The sequence below is a fragment of the Mixophyes fleayi genome, chromosome 10, assembly GCF_038048845.1.
Source record: "Mixophyes fleayi isolate aMixFle1 chromosome 10, aMixFle1.hap1, whole genome shotgun sequence".
NCBI lineage: Eukaryota > Metazoa > Chordata > Amphibia > Anura > Limnodynastidae > Mixophyes > Mixophyes fleayi.
The window spans coordinates 59,865,293-59,873,011 of record NC_134411.1 but is presented as its reverse complement, the minus strand read 5'-3'; positions in this window follow the sequence as shown (position 1 = coordinate 59,873,011).

The following is a 7,719-nucleotide window of genomic DNA, read 5'->3' as shown; positions in this document are numbered from 1 at the left end:
GCGCTTCTCTTTCTTTCAGGTCAGACCCTCTCCACTGGTTTGTTCGACAGGTGGGCTCTACTAAAACCATTTTCATACTTTATGCTAATATTCTTTCCCTTCTCACTCCTAATAATCTGAAAGGATTTTGCCTGGGATGGAAGATGTATTTGGGTGATGTGTCTGATAAGGACTGGAATTTTTTGCTTGACAGTGCTAGAGGGGCCACCTCTTGTACGTGATATAGACAAGTTCAGCTGTATATCCTGCACAGAGTATATTATTCTCCGCATAGGCTGCTCCAGATGGGTGCGAGATCCAATGCTGATTGCCCAAAATGCAGATGCCCGTGCTAACTTTTGGCACCTAACCTGGAGCTGTCCTGTAGTCGGAGACTTTTGGTCACTGGTGGTGGCAGGTATACGAGACACGGGTATCGAGGTTTCACTGTTGTTCCTGGGACATGTGTGTTTGGTTTGGAAGTTGATCTGCTTCTGGGTAGGAGCACAACCAGATATGTTCTTGTCACGGGCACTAGGAGTTTATACCCGAGTTTCACCCTATGTTATAACTGACAGAGGGGCGGTGTTGACCACGGACCTCAGGGCAGTTAGGTGAATGATTGGAATGATGATAACAGCAGGAAAGTAGAGAATGTCTTATGAAGTCAATGACTTGCAGCTGTTGATGGTGGAAGGTCAGCGACTTGGAACTGTAGAGAAGAAGCGATATAGCTTCAGACGAGATGAGAGGACGTGAGTAGGTGAAGTTAGCTCGTGGATGAGTCAGTGGTCTGCGTACAGCAAGTTGTACCACTGTAGTGATGAGGAGGTTGTCCTGGTGCAGGTAGGTAGTAGGGTAGTCGGTGGTCTGCGTATAGCAAGTTGTACCACCGCTGTGATGGGAAGAGTTGTACTGGTGCAGGTAGGTAGCGGGGTAGTCGGTGGTCTGCGTATAGCAAGTTGTACCACCGCTGTGATGAGGAATGTCCAGGTGTAGGAGAGTGGTGTGGAAACGGCAAACTGTAGCTGTGTGGAAACAGCGCGAGTAGAAAGGAGTTTTGTACAACACAAGTAGGTAAGTACAATGAATAGTCTGTCAATATAGTAGCTGGCTCTGCAGCATGGAGAAGCGGGTCAGCGCGGATATGCAAGTAACAACAAAGTCAATATGATGAGAGCATACCGCAGCTGAGTGAGAAGCTTGTCCGGGTAAACAGGCAATGTAGCATAGACAGTCTATCATAGGTAACTGTACCTTAGTGCAGTAGTCACGTATAGTTCAATAGGTATGCAAGTAAACAATAATAGTCAATAGTGGTTATGCATACCAAGTAGAGCAGGAATCAGCTGGGAAGCTGAAGAAGCGATCAGCTGAGTAGACACGCTGTAGCGGGTATGGGAACCGCCGTTGAGTAGAGCAGGGAACAGCTTGGAAACTGTAGACGATCAGCTGAGTAGACACGTTGTAGCGGGTATGGGAACCGCCGGTGAGTAGAGCAGGAAGCAGCTTGGAAACTGCAGACGATCAGCTGAGTAGTAATGCTGTAGCGGGTATGGGAACCGCCGATGAGTAGAGCTGGAAGCAGCTTGGAAACTGCAGACACGAGTAGAGCTGGAAGCAGCTTGGAAACTGCAGACACGAGTAGAGCTGGAAGCAGCTTGGAAACTGCAGACACGAGTAGAGCTGGAAGCAGCTTGGAAACTGCAGACACCTATAGAGAATCACTGGGAATGAGACTCCAAGATCAGGCAACTACCTAAGGCTGCAGGTGCCTTAAGTAGGGTGAGGTGATTGATCCATCAATCACATTAGTGGTCAGGTGTAGTTGTTAAAGGGACTTGTGCATGCGCAGTGTGACAGGAAGGCGGACGGCCGCGGTTCAACACAGGTGTGAGCGGGAAAGATGGAGAACCACGCACCAGAGTGGAGGCACTCACACTCCGGTGAGTGACAGTTCTCAATCTCCTCGCTCTGGACAAAGTCATTCTTGCGAGAACGTGGATGGGCAAGGAGGGTCTGACTTTGGTAGTTGGGTGGACATAGTTAATGAAGCTGAAAATGAAATGCTATGCCTAAATACTTTAAACTGTTGTCCAGGTGAGCAAAGTCAACATATGAGGTACAGTCCTTGGCTGCCAATTTTGATCCTGGTTGATTGCTCTCCCCCTTCCCCTCCCACATATTTGTCTCTAACAGTAGGCTGATCAGAAGCTCTTGTCCTGCTAACACTCCTATTGTTTGCTACCCTCCTTTGTAGAGGTGAAAGCAAGTGAGAGAGACATGTTTAGTTATTTGTTGCATCACAATATTGATCTGTTAATAGTATCTTATTTTGCAGTGTTTGATGAATCGTATTTACATGTTTATTTATCAAGTGTGGTTTAAGAAAACATTGGAACTATGTCTTATATTCTTTCTGTATTGTTTCCAAAAAATTGAATCAAAAGATTTGATTTACAAAAAAAATTAATTAGAAAAATTATGAGTGGGGTCACTCACAATTTTGCCTAAGAACACACCCATGAATACAGAATGGTACCAATACATCCTCCAAAAGCAACTTATCCCAACCATCAAAGAACAGTTTGATGACGAACAATGCCTTTTCCAGCATGATGGAGCACCTTGCCATAAGGCAAAAGTAATAACTAAGTGGTTCCGGGCATCAAAACATTGAAATTTTGGGTCCATGGCCAGAAAACTCCACAGATCTTAATCCCATTGAGAACTTGTGGTCAATCCTCAAGAGGGTGGACAAACAAAAACCAACAAATTCTGACAAACTCCAAGCATTGATTAGGCAAGAATGGGCGGCCATTACTCAGTATGTGGCCCAGAAGTTGATTGACAGAATGTCAGGCAACTTACAGAGGTCTTCAAAAAGAAGGGTCAACACTGCAAATATTGACTCTTTGCATAAACTTAACGTAATTGGCAATAAAAGCAACATCTGACAAAAAGGTCTAAAAACACTGAAGCAGCAAACTTTGTGAAAACCAATATTTGTGTCATTCTCAAAACTTTTGGCCATGACTGTAGTGGGTACAAAACTGCAGGTTATTACCTGTTAAACTGGTTTCCTTTACTCCTCCATGGCAGCATACACTATGGGGTTAATCATCATCATCATCATTTATTTATATAGCACCACTAATTCTGCAGTGCTGTACAGATAAATCACTCACATCAGTCCCTGCCCCATTGGAGCTTACAGTCTAAATTTCCTAACAAACACACACCCAGACAGATTAGTGTCAATTTCATAGCAGCCAATTCACCTACTAGTATGTTTTTTATGGATTGTGGGAGGAAATCTGAGCACCCGGAGGAAACCCACTGTCACTCACCGGACTGTGAGTGCCATTTCCCGTGTGTTCAGGAACCGTGGCCGTCTGCCATTCTGAGGGTCTGCGCATGTGCAGCCCTTATCAAATCTTCAGTACCTGTTGCTTTTAATTGATTGGATGATCAGGCAACCCTCCCTATTTAAACCACCTGTGATAATTACCTGGTTGCCTGATCTTGGAGTCTCATTCCCCATGAGCCTCTGAAGGTGTTCCTGTGTTCCTCGTGTATTCAGCTCCTGCTGATTCCTGTTTACTGCTATTGTGGTTTCCAGACCACTTCAACTCTCCTGTGTTCATCATCCCTGCACTCAGTTGATTCCTATCCGCTGCCTCCGTTACTACTACAGAGTTCCTGATCGTCTCAACTCTCCTGGGTTTATCGTGTCAGCTCTCCGCTGCCTCCGTTACTACTACAGGGTTCCAGACCGCCTCTACTCTCCCGTGTTCAGCGTGCCTTCTCTCCGCTGCCTCCACCACTACTACTGGATACCAGACAGCCTCAACTCTCCCGTGTTCTTCATGTTTCCAGTTCCACTTACTACTGCTTCCTGAGTATTGCTTTGTTGATTCTGGATTACCTGCCGTGCGCTGCACCAACCTGATTACCGCTTCCACCCTCCAGTGGTCTCTCCTCCTGCCGGCCTTCAGCTGGTCAGGTATCCCTGCACGTCTCTCTGACAGCCTGCTCTCCTGAACCGCGGTATGCATACTTTACATTGACTTTTCTTGTGTAAGGCATATCCATCTGGACTGAGTTGTGTTCTCCTCCGGAGCCTCCTATCCACTGAAGCTATTGTTACCATTGACTTTGTTTCCTATTGCCTGGATGGCTATTGTGACTTTGTATACTTCAAGCAGTGCTTGTCAGTTATCGTTGTATTGTGGATATCATCGTGGGATCAAGTTCTGTGTGTCCCGTGTATACTCTGCTTTACATTCATCTCCTCGTGCCCCTCCTCACATATATATAGCAGTGGTACAACTTGCTGATGCAGAGCACTGACTCCTGTTCCCTGTGACACCAGTTTCAAGTATCCTCTCACATAAGCAGTGGTACAACTTGCTATATGCAGACCACTGACTTCCCCATTACCTACTTTCACCTGGATTCCATTCCTTCACTATAGACAGTGGTACAACTTGCTATACGCAGACCGCTGACTCTCACTACCTCCTCGCTACTCCTGGACATTCCTCCTCACTATAGCAGTGGTACAACTTGCTATACGCAGACCACTGACTTTCCTCACGTTTCCTTGTCCATCTGGTTCCTCGTGTACATTCATCTACTCATTACCAGTTGCTGCTAGTCATAGACTTTCCTCGAGCATTCTCTCACCATCTGCTGTTTCTCCTGTTCCGTTGTCACCCTGCTACCAGAGAACCATAGTACCAACTATATTACTCTGGTAAGTCCATCATCTGGTGATATCCTGGGCAAAGACTCCTAGTGCCCGTGACACCCACGCAAACACAGGGAGAACATACAAACTCCACACAGATAAGACCATGGTTGGGAATCGAACTCATGACCCAAGTGCTGTGAGGCAGAAGTGTTAAGCACTAAGCCACCCTGCTGCCCTATAATCCCCCCCCCCCCTTGCACATGAATCAGGACCGGAAAGAAGACACACCTTAATGGTATATATAGGGCCACGCCTCCCTCCTTCCTGTGTCTTGTAGTTTTCCCAAAGCTGAAAAATATCTTCGTCTCGTATTAGAAACAAACAAACAGAAAAAGAACTTCGGATGGGCAGCATGCTGCCATGGCAGCAACACTATGGGGTGAGGCCAAAGCTACATTTCGCCCCATCATATAATGTAATTTGAGGCTTAATGGGTTCAACTTGAACAGCTAACATGTATATACCTATATATATATATATATATATATATATATATATATATATATATATACCCACATTTTATTCTTATTACTAATTTTGCTTGATTTTTGTTGTTATTTTTAAGTCATATTACTGTAATTAACGCTTTCCTTCAAAACTTGGCATCTGCTGAAACTTGGACATAAATCTGATAGTGTTTAGAGAAAGTATGTTTGGTGGACCAGAGTGTGGCCTTACATAACTATTCATAGGCAATTCCTTCTCTGCCCATGAAGTCGCCATAGCTTTCATTGAATGTGATCTTATGCTTTGAGGCACATCCACCTTCTTTACTATGTATCTCTATCTAATGCAAGATTTTATATCTCTTGCTACTGATGCCTTTGAGGCTGGACCACTTTTTATTGCCATTGAAAATTGCTTTGTTTTCCTAAAAAGTCTAAACAATGATGTCACTCACCGGACTGTGAGTGCTACTTCCCGTGTGTTCAGGAACCGTGGCAGTCCGCCATCCTGAGGGTCTGCGCATGTGCAGTCCTTTCAAGCCTTCAGTACCTGTTGCTTTTTATTGATTGGATGATCAGGCAACCCTCCCTATTTAAACCACCTGTGATCATTACCTGGTTGCCTGATCTTGGAGTCTCATTCCCCATGAGCCTCTGAAGTAGTTCCTGTGTTTCCTCGTGTATTCAGCTCCTGCTGATTCCTGTTTATTCCATTGTGGTTTCCAGACCACTTCTACTCTCGTGTATTCATCGTGTCTGCACTCAGCTGATTCCTATCCGTTGCCTCCGCTGCTTCTACAGAGTTCCTGCTCACTTCAACTCTCCAGTGTTCATCGTGTCTGCAACCAGCTGATTCCTATCCGCTGCCTCCGTTGCTTCTACAGAGTTCCTGCTCACTTCAACTCTCCTGTGTTCATCGTGTCTGCACTCAGCTGATTCCTATCCGCTGCCTCCGTTGCTTCTACAGAGTTCCTGCTCACTTCAACTCTCCTGTGTTCATCGTGTCTGCAACCAGCTGATTCCTATCCGCTGCCTCCGTTGCTTTTACAGAGTTTCTGCTCACTTCAACTCTCCTGTGTTCATCGGGTCAGCGCTCCGCTGCTTCCATCTCTACGACTGGATATCAGACCGCCTCAACTCTCCAGTGTTCTTCATGTTTCCAGTGCCACTTACTACTGCTTCCTGAGTATTGCCTCGTTCATGCTGGTTTACCTGCCGTGCGCTGCACCAACCTGATTACCGCTTCCACCTTCCAGTGGTCTCTCCTCCTGCCGGCCTTCAGCCTTTCAGGTATCCCTGCACGTCTCTCTGACAGCCTGCTCTCCTGAACCGCGGTATGCATACTTCTCATTGACTTTGCTTGTGTATTGCATATCTGTCTGGACTGAGTTGTGTTCTCCTCCGGAGTCTCCTATCCACGGAGGCTATTGCTACCATTGACTTTGTTTCCTATTGCCTGGATAGTAATTGTGACTTTGTATACTTAAGCAGTGCTGCTCAGTTGTCATTGTATTGTAGATATCATCGTGGAATCAAGTTCTGTGTGCCCCGTGTATACTCTGCATTACATTCATCTCCTCGTGCCCCTCCTCACATATATATTGCAGTGGTACAACTTGCTGATGCAGAGCACTGACTCCTGTTCCCTGTGACACCAGTTTCAAGTATCCTCTCACATAAGCAGTGGTACAACTTGCTATACGCAGACCACTGACTTCCCTGTTACCTACTTTCACATGGATTCCATTCCTGCACCTAGACAGCGGTACAACTTGCTATACGCAAACCGCTGACTCTCACTACCTCCTCATATAGCAAGTTGTACCACTATAGCAGTGGTACAACTTGCTATACGCAGACCACTGACTTTCCTCACGTTTCCTTGTCCATCTAGTTCCTCATGTACAGTCATCTACTCATTACCAGTGCTGCTAGTCATAGACTTTCCTCGAGCATTCTCTCACCATCTGCTGTTTATCCTGTTCCGTTGTCACCCTGCTACCAGAGAACCATATTACCAACTATATTACTCTGGTAAGTCCATCATCTGGTGATATCCTGGGCAAAGACTCCTAGTGCCCGTGACAAATGAATCTCCTTTCTTTTGAGTTTTTTGGTTTTGGACCAGTGAGGGTAGAACAATTTCTTTATTAATATGGAAATGTGATACCACTTTTGGTAGAAATTTTGGGTTAATTCTTAATTATCCTCACGCATAATCAGAAAAAAAACAACTCTTCTGCCCAGAGAGCTTGTAGGTCTGAATTCTCCTCGCTGAGGTAATTGCTACTAGGAAAAAAAATACCTTAATTGATAATTAATTCATGAAAACCCTTTCTAAAGGTTCAGAAGATGCTTCTGTCAGGGTCTCAGAAGATGCTTCTGTCAGGGTCTCCAATGCCAGGTTCAAGTCCCATGGAGCCAAAGGAAAGTGATGAAAAGGTCTTATTCTCCTTGCTGCCTGCATAAACTTCTTTACAAACCTATTTACGGCCAACCTTCTGTGTAATAATACTCCCAGAGCAGATATTTGGACCT